Here is a 13,916-nt window from a genome sequence, read left to right as displayed (position 1 = left end):
CCTTTTTAATTTTCAGCAGCAGTATGAGCTATTGAGACTTGTCAGAGATGCTGACATCTAAATATACTTCACAAACTTCTGAGTTTTGACTGCTTCGCTGTATTTCCTGAATCCATCTGCCTGCAATTTTCCTCCTCTGAATCACACAGCTCATCTGTGTCAAAATAAATTTATCACCTATTAATTTCCATTCTTCTGCTCAGACAGTTATTTCACACCTCCAGCAGACAAGGGCAGTGCAATGGCAGGGCATCAGGTTGCTAACCCAGCATCACAGAGGAGGTTACAGCATTTCCACACTCCTCAGTGTGTGCAATTGGCAATCTCCTGACCAAATTTCTGGCAAAATATATACCAGATATATTTTTTCAGTTTTGAGAGCTCTTTTCCCTCAGTTCATGGACTTAGGTGTCCACTTTGCCTCTTTCAGTTTAAAGAGAGAGTTTTTCTTATTCTGCTGCAATTGATGAAGGCTTTTTTTCCAAAAACACTTCACGGGGAATTTAAACCCTGCAGAGAAAACATTTCATAAATTATTAAAAAGTTATCACCTTTGATAATTCCCTTTTCAAGAGAAGACAACAAAACAGAAAACAAATAGGTTTTAAGGAGGCAAGAGACTATTCTTAAAGGAAACTAAATCCATAGATCTGACACAGCAGTGGTACAGCTGGATAGAGCTCCATTTCTTGACCATTTGTGTAAAAAATTAAAAAATAAAGCAAATATTTTCTAGTGTGGAGTAACTCAAACTCTCACAGAAAAGTTCACCATTTAATTAAACCACTACATGCTGTCTCTCACTCAAACTAAGCTCACTTTTGCTTTAACCATAATTCTGCTCTACGATGCCTCCTTGCTACAAGCAGAGCAGGTATGTTTTTCCACAGGAAAGTACTGGCAAAATGGCAAAGGGAACATACTTATCATCATGCTTCCACCCTAACGACCAATTAAAGCAAAAGCTGAACAAATCAGTCATTTTCATGTTTGGTAAATCAGGTGGTGAGCACCAGCTCTGTCCCGTCCGAACATCATTTGACACTGATGCCACTTGCCAGCAGGAAGCACGACTGCTCTGTTAGCACAGCACTGCAGTCTCTCATTAAGAAGAGGTTAATTTAATTAAGAATATTTTAAAACAGGCAAAAGGCAACTAGAAAGCCTGTCAGTCATTGTGTACAGTTTCCCAAACTTTGAATGTATGAGCTCATCGCAAACCTGCCACTGCTGTAACATGCAAGCTATCAGTCCTCTTGACAGCACAACTGCTGTAGCACACAATGAACTACCTCTGCACCTCATACATTTACTCAGCTCAGTGGCAGCATCTTCTCGTCCCCAAACTACATTTAAAAGCCTTTTCAGTACCGAGTACAGAGGGACAATCACTTCCTGAGTCCTGCTGGCCACACTCTTTCTGATACAGGCCAGGATGCCATTGGCCTTCTTGGCCACCTGGGCACACTGTTGGCTCATGTTCAGCCTGGTGTCAATCAATACCTCCAGGTCCTTTCCAGCCACTTTTCCACAAGCCTGTAACATTGCATAGGGTCATTTAGTTCTGGATCCCCATACAAACAACAGGATGATTTAATTAGCAATACCCTATTTCTCTGCATACAAGTATACTGCATGCAGTACTGAGGTACAATCCTCATAGGCTCCATTTGCTGGACATGTTAGGAATAGGTTTATCTCAGAAAAAGTAATTTAATTAAGGCTTTTCAAATATTGGTATTAAATACCTGGTAACTGCAATATATTCATTTGAACAGCAATAGCATCCAGAAAACCAAACACAGCTGGACTTCACATAAGCATATAGGGAAATACATTTGTCTCCCAAGTGGCAAATGTAAAGAGACAGTCAAATCTGGCACGCAGTGGAAAAAGAAAAAAATTCTAATGAAGTTAAAAAAAGTTCTAATGAAGTTAACTGAGCAACCTCAACTCAGTGGTAGAGGCAGAAATAAACTTTCAGTCTCCTCAAACCAGTTTTGTATCCATATGTTCACGGTGCCTCACTGATGGTTAAAAGAAAGAGCAGTGAAGCCAACCATCCCCAGTTCAGCTCAGCTTGAGAAATATGATTCTCGCAGCTCACATTAACATCAGTTCATAGCACATCAGGAAATGTTAGCATTGCTCTTTAATGCCCAGTTTGGCAAAGTTTCGCACTCAGATAGTTCTGCCAAAATCATGCTATCGAGTGACAAATTATTGTATCGTCCCAGTGACCTGCACTGGAATACACTCCCTGAAATGCCTTCAAGAAATGCCACAAAAGCACGCACCTAGAAGTGGCAAAAATAATAACCCCAGAAAACAAAAAGAGGAGATAACAATAAGCGAATTCATTGCAGGAACAGCAGCATATCAGAACAATGACAGAAAATCAAGTCCTAACAACGTACAGAAGTCATGCGGAACAAACGTGACTGCTATCATTGTATTAAAGAGCTGAAGGACAGACAAATCAAACACTGGAGCGCAGTCAGGTTTTCTCCTACAGTTCAGTATGGAAGTTTCTAGCCAAAACAATGTTATTTACTACCGGCTTCAGTATCTCACCTCAGTGTTCATTCAGGGGCAGATCAGATTCAAATGGTTTTCTTTCTAACTGACAATTTTTTACTCACCACAAATCCTAATAAAAGACACAGGGTATGAGACACATCCAGAAAACACCCAGTCTGGATTGCTGCATTTTACTTTGCTTCTTCTGTGTCCAAATCTACATTGTTGCTCTTGACAGATGCATTTAACAACAGGAGACAGTGACCATCTTGACTCTCAGCTAAAAATGCATTATGATCTTCGCTGAGTAGGACTACTGCATTTGCTCCACTGTTTGAGCAGTTGTCTGAGCTACTCTTGTAAATGTTTTTTGGTTTCTTTTTTGCAGCTATTCACTATCAAGCTTGCTGCAGTAAAGTCAGAAGATTTCCTGTGTTCAATTTTAACTGTAAAGAAATCATCAGGCCTGATCACAGGTTGAGTGAGAATAACATTTATAACCCCAGAGATGGTAGATGGAAAGAGAAGAGAGACAGTAACTGGCTGGCATGAAACAGAATCTGTGTCACAGGGGAAAACTGGACACTTGCATCCCTCAGGATTCTAGTCAGCACCCTGCCTTTCCACTCTAAGCTGAATGACTGCCACTTGAAGACACTGAAGTCCTGTTCAACAGTTGTATGTAAATCCCAAAGACATTAAGGGAAAGAGCAGGATATGAAAGCTGGCTAAAAGCAAAAACCCTAGGCTTGGAAAAACAACACAATGCTGCCATCAGTGATACATCTGGTAAACAGTAACCGAAATACCCGACAGTTGCAAAAAGGGGGCAAAGAAATTCGAAGAGAGAATCTGCTACCTTATATAAAATATACTGTTTATTTCTCAGGATACCCATACGTCATGAGTGTACTACAATACACTTGTCGTGTGAAACGACTGTCCACAAGACAAAAGTGTACATCTGATAACCTTTTCTTTTGCACAAAATGTTCTGCACATCATGTTTGGAATGTCTTCCAAGAAAAGTGTACCTCATTTACGCATGACTGTGCTTTAGATTTCACGAAGAGGCCAGACCTACCTGTGGGTCTCTGCAAAGCAAACACCAGCTTCAGTAAAGGCAGTAAACATGTGAATACCTCTTAAACAAATAATTACACAAGTGCAATACTGGGAGAACAGATGCATTCCAGACTTGCACTAGTTGAGAGTTTCTGGATAACAAATTACTTCAGCAACACTTGACATTAATCCCTTTTTTTCTCCGTACGTATTAAGTTGCTCCCATATGTTTTCTGTGGTTACAGATAGGGAGTTGTCTGTTACGTGGAAGTACTCTGAATACTGAAGAAAGAGTACAGTTTCTACTCTATTTTTAATGGTAAAACCCCTTCCACGATGACAGTACATTCTGAATGCCTACACAAACATTTTATTTGACTTCGCAGGTCTCCCAGGTTTCCCATAGCCCTTCTTTCCCCTCTGAATGGGTCTGAAGTTCAAACTCTTCCAGTAAATACCTGACTGTAACTCCCACCTGCACTGCCAATATTCTCCAGCCCTACTGATATCTGAAGAGGCCCACTTGGAGACTGAAGACTCTGGATTTTTTGATTAAGCCACAGTAAAATATTCCTTTTAATTAAGCATAATTTTGTATAATTAATCTGCACAGAAAGCATTAATCTACCTTGCTATCTCAGATTTCCTCAGAGAAAACCTTTACAGTTCAAATGATCCCTGCATCTATCGTCATAAATCATTGTACTTTAATAATGCAGCCTGCAAGTACAAAGAGCTTCCCACACACTCATTCTGTCAAAACAGAATATATATGTCATGTACAGCATACACACGAATTCCAGCCTTCAGCAAAACAAACCCTGCCACAAGATGCTCTGTAGGGCCAATCTGTCAGCATCACCGAGGCTCTCTCCCTTCACAGCTCTGGTGTTCCACATACGTCAACAACCCAGGAACCATCAGTATGAGCCAGCTCAACAGCAGCAAGGCAGTATAGTTTCCCAGACTTGCCCCTTTTAGGAAAGCTGTTCCCTAAAGTCCACTTCTTATCTTTTAAAATGAAGGCTGTCTTCCACTTTCATTAAATCTGCGCAGGATCTCGCTTGGTGTGCCTAGAAATGTGCGCAGGGATGTCCCTCTGAGCACCAGCTTTGTTAATTTGCCTTGGAGAAGGGAAGAAGCGCTTCACTGTGCTAGCAACTTGCGGGTTCATTTCATGCAGCATCAGCAGCTCTCACCCGCCCTCCCAGTCCTGCTGCTGTGTTGAGAACAATTGCACCAGAGAGGGAGGATGCAGGAGGAAACATTTAAAATTGAAATGGAAAAGACATTTCAGGCCTTGAGCCTTTCATGGGCACCATCCATTGGTGCATTTTTAAGTCATCTCTGCCCTGCAGTCAAAGCTGGGCACGTACACACAAGACAGTCACAGGTTTGCCCAGTGTCACTAGCACTGTTTCCCCAGCAGCAACTCTGTATGAGGTGTCAACTGGACATCCATAAATATCGGGGTTTTTTTAATCAACTTTGGTCTTTGCTAAAATACTTCTTTGTTTTCACCTCCTGACTTATCAGTCATGAGTTCTGAATAGTCTATCTTACAGGGCACAGAGGCATACTGAAATAACTTTTCCCTGTAGCAATTTGGACTAAAAAAAAAAAAATCGTAGAAATTTCTGTCAATTTGGCCAACACTTTCTCCTACTAAATGCCATTTTTACAGGTGAGAGCAACATCTTTTGGCAAGGCTGTGTGTGTAAGGCTTGTTGCTTTCAGAGAAGGGAAAGAGTCTGCCATCCCACAGCTGCGCTGCCGTAACACAGGGGCAGCTGCATTAGAAAAGCTGTATTAGGAATAGTTTTACACACCACTGCCTGGTTTGCCAACACCACCACTATATCAGAGATTGGAAGGTTCCTCCAGAGAATGGAGTTCCAGCATGGAGGGGACAATCCTGAAGAAATGCAGGGAATATGAGGTTCACATTTTTCCTCTCCCTCTTTCAAACTGTTCTTTGATTTCAGAGAAATTGCCATTTATAGTTACTCGCTATGTCATTAGGCTTGGAAGCATTCACTTTAAAACAAACCGTAGCTATCCACTTGAAATAACAGATAGCACAACATACTATTCAGACTCTAAAAAGATCACTTCTGCTTTCAGGAGCACAGATGCACCTGGGAAGTGACACAGGGGAAGGAGGCAGGCAAAGACAGCCTGTGCTCATATACATGGAGAAAACTGGGAGCATGCAGGACAGGCCTAATAAGGAATCAGGTCAACAGTGCTGAATGATTTTGACAGACTGATGGACAAATCTGGGTAGAACATCCATTCTGCTCAGTATCTCTGTCTTCTGAACACTCATTTGTTCTCACTGACGTGAGATTTCCAAACTTTTAATCACCTTGATGACAACAATGTAATTGCAATTTCCTCAGTATTTCAATTTTAAAAGCTACAGTAGATAATGGCTTTTGGTCTAAATACTGGTTTTCTTCTAAATATTCTAAAATATGCTTGGATAATTGTTACTGCTTGACTGCTAGCAAGAACAACCCGATGCTGGATGCACTTATGTATGAGAAATCCCATGGTTTCCCAAGCTCCACAAGGAACATTAAAAAAAACACCCCCAAAAATCCCCCCAAACACCAGCCACTCAAATATGTGGTAAAAAAAAATAAAACAGGGAAGGAAAAAAACCTCACTTCTGAAACGTATTAAGTATATGTGCACTCATACACTAAACCTACTGACAGTATGATCCTTCTGGAATTTAATTCATAGTTTTGGAGAGCTGTATATGACCAAAGGTCATGAGCCTTTCTTGCACCAAGACTTCTGTGAAACTCACACCGAACTAGGCTGGAGGTGGGGAGAGGATGATTACTTGCTGTTCTACACTCTAGGTGAGGATTGACATGCAGGCTTTCAACGTCAGCCAAAAAGTAATCAGCACTTACAAACTGTATTATGTGACAAAGACCATGCTGTGCACATGTTGAGCATTCTGGTTGCAAACCTCTGCTTGCCAAGAGCTAATGAGATAACTTTTTTCCTTGGAAGCTACGCCATTTCTAAATCTATGAGTAAAGGCAGCCTTCACACAAGCACTGCCTCCCATAGAGCCGGTCCCTTAAACAAAGCATTACCTAATTGAAGGCTGCAACAGCAACAACCATAGCCCAGAAAGGCTCCTCCTACCTCTGACAATAACTGCTCGCATGTGGGTGTGCTATTTGAACGTGAGAAGTTCCAGGATTGGTGTGTACTCTTGAGGTTGTTTATATCCCTTCAAAATGTCTTTGGTGGGTGGCTTTTCTCCGTTTTGTTTTTGATTGTTTCTACCCACTCCTCTTTCCCTCGAAGTATCGCCCTTGTTATTATTCCAACAGTTATTCCTTAGTGTGATTAAGGACTCTCCGGGTATAGGAGGTATTTTTAATTTTGGTTTAATGAAAAAAAGTAACACAGCAAAAGACCCTCAGGTCTTTAAGTGGATTCAGGGAAAGCTTGACATTTTGATTGTCCTTGCTAATTTTTTCTGTTGCCAGATCAGAATACAGTATTTAAGGAATTTAAGTGTAGTTCTAACTTAAAACTGGGAGTCATGACATTATCTTCAACCTGATGGTTCCTACAATCATCTTTGTAAGTATCTTGCTGAATCAGTAAAACAGTACAGGAAAGCAACCTTCATGACTGCTAGATAATATTTGAACTTCTTAAGGTTTCTTAATAAAAAGCACTGCCCTGAAAACGAAGTCTGAAGCAGGATCAGCAGACAATCAGAAGATTTTCTAGCCAGTCTAAGATTTCACAAAGAAAACAGGTACAGGAGACATTTCTTTTTTTTCTTTTAATCAAGTAAATGAAACCAGTAAGGATAAATTTTGTTAAGGAATGCCTCAGTTAGGCTTGTTCTATTGCACAGGCAGAATGGGTGGTCTGCAAAACTGGTTAACAACACTAGAGGGATGGCTCTGCCAGCATTTCCCACTGAAACCACTTACAGACTCTATGTAAATCCTGACCCTTATAAAGAAAAATTTTCCAAGCTCAAATCCAAACTTTTTAAGTGTTTAGCAGCGAGTGTGGAGGTCTGATTTTCAGGAATTTGGGTCCCACTCAGACATTTAACAGAGGGTTCAGATTTTTGCAAGACCTTTGTGTAACTGAAGATTTCTGGAAACTGGCCATGTGCTACAAGAAGCAGATTCTATTGCACAAAATAACCTTTACTTAACCTGGGTCCTACCTTGTGGCACAGACACAAGTCTGATATGTTTCTGCACAAAACTGCAGAAGTCCAATGCTGTAGTAATTTATCAAGATGCTGCAACATCATGAACGGGTAAGGCTGCAAGTGAACAGGCGTACAGTGGAGATTACCCTAACCCTTAATGTATCAGGACAGTAGAGTCAACATGCAATTATACCCACCAGCTGGTTGCAGCAAGCATTCAGTCCTTTTCCTCTTGTCCCTACATCAGTAATGACAGCCAGCTAGGCAACAATTTACAATAAGGTGAATTTCTCCCTGCACCTCAATCAAATATAGGCTTAAGCCTAGCTCAGCGTAAAAGCACAAGAATCATTGCTTCCTGATCCCTGGGACAGTCTGCTTGGGTCAAGTTTTAGATGAAAATTTACACAGATAAAAAAGCATACCTTGAACTTCCTCATACTGAGTCAAAATTCACAATCCCTTCTGCCCAGTTTCCAATCCAAATTGGTGACTCATCCACTGCTGCACTTTTCATATAAATTGCTTGCTATGGATGACCAATCAGCCCAAAACTGCAGGATATAATGCTTAGGGCATAATTTTTGTTCTCATAATACATATTTATATGCACTAAAAAAAAACCAAAATCCTGAAAACATCAAGCCAAACTCTGAGAAAAATTGCTGGGTATGTTCTCTTATAATCTGTAACTCAGAACTACTAAATGCTTTTATTTCTTCAACTCCAGTAAAAGTTGAAGGTCATAGAAAGAAATTAGGGTCCTATGTGCTAGTGGCAAAAGGTTAGGGAGGGTACATGCTAACATCATTGTTTGCAGACAAGAGATTTTTAGCAGTTTATCACTCCCCCAATCGTGGTTCTGCAGTGATCTTTCTAAGTTTCTGATTGAAGTTAACAGAAAGTTCAGAAACTCTTACCTTTTACAGAATGCTTAACAATGGATTTAAGCAGCAGTTCCTACTTCTATTCTGGTTCAGTCACAGTTCCTTATAAACATTTAAAATGAACAAACAAAAAACCAAACAGCATAAAGGGCTGCAATCTAGAGGACTAATGCCTCTTCCCATTTTTTCTTTAGACAGACTTCACCTCATTTTTAGAGACTTCCTCTTGTCTATGCATGCATATATTTGAATTTCTATATTTATAGAGAAATAGATACATACGCTGCATTACACGTACCATTTAAGGGTTTCCCAATGCTCTCAGCACTATTAATCCTATCACCTAGGAGGATAAAAAAGCCTGGTTGGGGGCCACCTACCATGGAAACTGGAGAAGGGCTGCAGTTGCAATGGGAAGCTGGCTTCAGAAATGCTCCAGAAGAGTCAGGCCTTTCATCCCCACTTCCTCGGGGGACCAGAGGTAGCCCATGATGCTTCTAGGAAGACCTGGGAGAAAGGGCAGTCCTGGCTTTCCAAGAGTAGCAGAGGGTCTGTGGTGATTTTTCCTGGCCAACCACTTCCGCATTTCAGGACAGTCTCTTCCTCCTAGAACACACACACACATATGCAGACAAGGTATGAATATGAGGAGTACTCAGTTTACATACCTATTTATATTTGCACAAGACCCAAAGGCAAAAAACTTTCAGGGCTCTGTAACCAACAAAATTTCCATTTGCCACTAACATTCCATTTTGTAACATGGCATCACAGTTACCAGTCTGTCACAGCCAGAGCACGGTATTTATTCAGCCTTGAGTACTTAAAATTCTCATCAATTTTGCTGAGCACATGAGGTCTGTCCTACTGCAAACTTAACAGGATTCATCCAGTCCTGGATTCACATGGGTGGGGTACCACAGACAAGAGATGAGACAAGATGAGAAGTAGCTTGAATAAAGAAGAGAGCAAAGGAAGGCTGAGATTTCTTTTTTTCTTTAGGAATCCACAGGATAACCCCCAGAAAACACAGGCTATCTTCAAGTTCAGTATAATGAATTCCTAATAGCCATGTGTTTAGATTACTTGCTACTGTGACTGTTTATTGCACAACTTCCAAGTGCAGCACGCATAGTAGAGCTGCTTGCATTTTTCCACTGTCTGTCTTTTCCCACTACTTAAAAGAAAAAAAAAAGAGAAAAAAAAGAGAGAGAGGAAAAAAAAAAAAGGCAGCTACCTTGTCTTTGCCACAACAGGAGGTGACAGTTCATGATGCTGTCTCGGGATGTGTTAACCCAAAAGCAGCCCCAGCATACGAAGGATGCTGGTGCTCCTGTAACAAGCAGTGAGGAAGAGGCAGTGGTCTGAAGCACCAGGTATCAATTATTCTACCTCGCCAGGAAAGAGTAATTGGAGAATAACTCCCTAATGCCCTCAACTCTCTCCTGCAATCCCCACTGGTTCTCACCCATCATCATGAAGACTTCTCTCAGTGATTCATTATGAAAGGGCTGCCTTTCCAAGGGAGGCACTGAGAGGAATTTTCCTCTTCTCCCTCCCTTCCTCCCCCTGTGCACAGCAGCAATCTCATTTCATTACAAGCCCAGGATTCTAATGTCAGTGGCTTCGGGCATTTGCTAATAAGGAACAAGTAGTTTCCAGGAACAGGAGACACAATAAGTGCATTAAAAAAACTCTTCCCAGAAAGAAAACCCATCACGTGTTTCCAACAGGGCAGGTGAACAAAAGCCTGCGAAAAGCTGAATGAAATCCTGAAGGGAGAGAGGGCCTGTAAAGTACACAGTAAAAGCACTATCAGGCATGATGATAGAGAGCCAAGGGCAAGGACTGGTTTACCTACAGGACTTTTAAGAAGAAATGTAGGGCAGATCTACATTTGCACGTATAGGACCAAGAGGCACAAAGCATTTCAAAAGCAGTAAGGATATTTGGAACAAAGGAGCTCAGACATATTGTAACAACACTGGGTTCTAACTGTCCATTTTGCTGGTTTCTCCCTGAAAAATAATTGCCAATTTTCCCTCTGCATGAAGTGGTAAGAGGACTTACCTATTTTAGTGAAGCCCTTGGATTCATGTGTATGTGCACGTGCTGCGCACCTGTACAAATACTGCAAGGGAGAAATTTTAATTACTACAACTTCATTGAGCTATCCTATTTGAGTTCAGAGGATCCTCCAAAGAGCTGGCAGTTTTTAACAGACATCAATTTAAAGAGAGCTGTTTGCTAACTAAACTATTATAGTTGTACACATTTTATACCCATATATATATATATATATACACACATCTCCATATAGTTTTATTCTAAAGTAAATTCTCCATGTTCCTTCTTCCAGGTATGTATTGGACATGTGGCATCCTTCTGGACCTCTAGTAGGAGTGTTTCAGTTGCTGAAGAGCTGCCCTTAGAGCAGCATGGAACTGGTTCTACACTGAGGACATGTAATACTTGAGAGCCACCAAGTTCTTCTCTTGAGGATATCACCTGGAGAAACAAAATTGCTTGAAATAATAGCTTTACTTAAAATAAAGACTTATAATCAGAGATAGCTCATTCAGATTTTGAAGGATTTGAGAAAAAATGCATTTATGGTAGGAACTGAACAGAGTCAAATCAAATTAATTGATGTAATAGCAAGAAAGTCAACCCTTTTGTGGAAGCTGAATATTGTGTGCTCACTAAAAGTATGTTTCTGAAACTCTAGGTTTGTTTAATACTTCTAAAATAGTAATTGTAATTACACACCAGAAGACAGATTGTTCTACTCTTGTCCTCACTCATGCCAGAACTACACACTAAGCTCACAAACAAGATAAAGTTCTTTTTATTGATGTGATTTTAAAAAACCACAAAGTACAACTCTGACTTGTTTTGTGTCAGCTTACTGTGAGAATGCCTCATGAGAAAAGTTTAAGGCTAAAAACCTGCCTTTCAACAGCTGTTAGAACATGTCAGGAATACCCAAAGGATGAATCTATTCAATTTATATAACAACACTGACAGTCTAAAACTATGAAAAACTGAGTAACAATAGGTATCACACACTAATTTAAAATTATGACTAATAGTACAGGCTAAATATCACACAATTGACTCCATGACATTTAATTTCAAAATTCTAGTCTATATTTATCCCAGTTAATGAAAATTATTTGTTCCTTATCAAGTCCTTTTTAATGGCAATCTGAAGTGGAGAAAAGGTACCTGAGACAGTAAGAGATCCAAAAAGTTTAAGACTTTCTAGCTTTTGGTATTTTATTGTAGCATACAAACACATGAGTGAGATTAGATCCCCCTGCTATACCTTCCTGCAGGCCTCAGTGCCTCTATTTCCCCTTTGGGAACCTGTGAGAAAACTGTTAGCTAAAAGGAATTTGGCATTTTATGACTGCTGAGGCAGGCAGAGTTTATATGCCTTAAGAAGCCATAGCAGGACAGAAAAGCACTGTACAAACTGATCTACACTTACTCTGTGCACACAACACCAACTCACTTGAATTGCTAAATGACAAAAAAGAACTTATAATCAAAAATAAAACCACTTCCTTATTATGCTCTGACCTCTGCTTTATAAGGGAGGCTATGATTTTATTCCTGGTATTCTCGGGTTTTAAAGGTTGGTATTTGGTTAATTTTACAGAAAGCACCAATCTTCATTAATTTTAAAGAAAAATCAAAGCATTTCAGTAATTGATAATATGTCATATTTTTTCATAGCCTAACTGCACCAAAGTGTTTATTATACACTATTAACATGATTGCTGGATGTAGCTAACAAAAATTTATAACAAGCTTTGTAATGAGGGAGTCCTCATCAGTATCACTGTATTCTTGACAGGTGTCATGAATTGTTTGTGGCAATACTGAAATTCATTCATTAATAGTATTTATTAGTAAAAGGATTGTTTACAAAATTAGCGATGGAGAACTCATGTCATCTATCTTTGGCTTCCCAAGGAAACAGCTTTTTGTAGGAAAAATGCATTTGGTCTTCACTGTGTGCATTTTCTTCATATTCACAGAAAGTACTGTGGTCAGAGTGAGTATTCACTATATTTCTTTTTTCTACACTGAGTAAAATCAGGAAGTGTTATTAGCCTTGTCTTAGTGAGGGGAACTGAGTCACACAGATTATACAGTGCATATCAAAAGTTTGTAGCAAGGAAGGGAATAATGGTCTGACAATTCAAGCTACTGCCATAATCACTGGATTTCTATCAACCCCATAATTATTCCAAGTATCTGTTCTGTAGTCTCAGTTTTATTCCTTTGTCCAGCTCAGCTGGCAAGAGCTGATACCACCAGATGCTATTTCTCTCTAAAATGAAGATAATTCTAGACAGACAAAAGAGTAGACAAATGCAATACTGCTTTAGTTAGGAAATTAAATAAACTAGTGATCTACAATGTTTCCCTAGGTTGTTCCCATTGAATATTTGAGTTACCACACTGTTGTACTGTATCTGCTCTTTTACACAAACTACTGTGTCTGGAGACTTGGTGTCTGTGTTCCTAAAGCACATAGGGACCTATCAGTAGGGAAGTAAAATATGTGAATTACAAGAGTGCGTGCACTGGCGTCTCTCTACCTTTATGTGCAAGACCACTATCAGAAATTCATCTGAGCATGAACTGACATTACAGTTAAACACACTCTGGGAAAAGGCTTTAAAAAAACCCAACAAACTTACATATTGCTCCAGTGGTAATAACACTCTACTGATTCTATGTTTTTAAAGTTTCTTTAAACTCTATATACCATTGGTTAACTAAATGCTGATATCATAAAACAGCCATACTACAATATTGAATTATGTTCATACTTACGGTAGTACAAGAAGAATTTTTCAACCTAAATTAAAGGAATACAGACACTGTTGTCATAGAAACACAGACTGTTGTACAACAGGTATTTTGCTGCTACTATTTAAAAGGCAGTACACCAACAGCAAATTTAAAGTCTCACGGTTACTTGAAATGAAACACTATTTCCAAAACAGTCCACAGTTTCTGGCATCAGCTTTTTACTAAGGCTGAAAATGCAAAAGATTGACAATACTAGCATTATAGCTTGGGATTCAAAGAAAAAGGAAAATCTGCAATTTTGCTAGTCAAATATACAAATCTGATGTTAGCTCAGTCAGTACAGATCAAGTTACATTACTTGTCCTGGAAAGAAACACTCTTTTGGGAAGAATAACAATTCTTTC

This window comes from Myiozetetes cayanensis, unplaced genomic scaffold (genome assembly GCF_022539395.1).
Source record: "Myiozetetes cayanensis isolate MyiCay16 unplaced genomic scaffold, myiCay2020 scf7, whole genome shotgun sequence".
Taxonomy (NCBI): domain Eukaryota; kingdom Metazoa; phylum Chordata; class Aves; order Passeriformes; family Tyrannidae; genus Myiozetetes; species Myiozetetes cayanensis.
Note: the sequence above shows the minus strand (reverse complement) of the source record.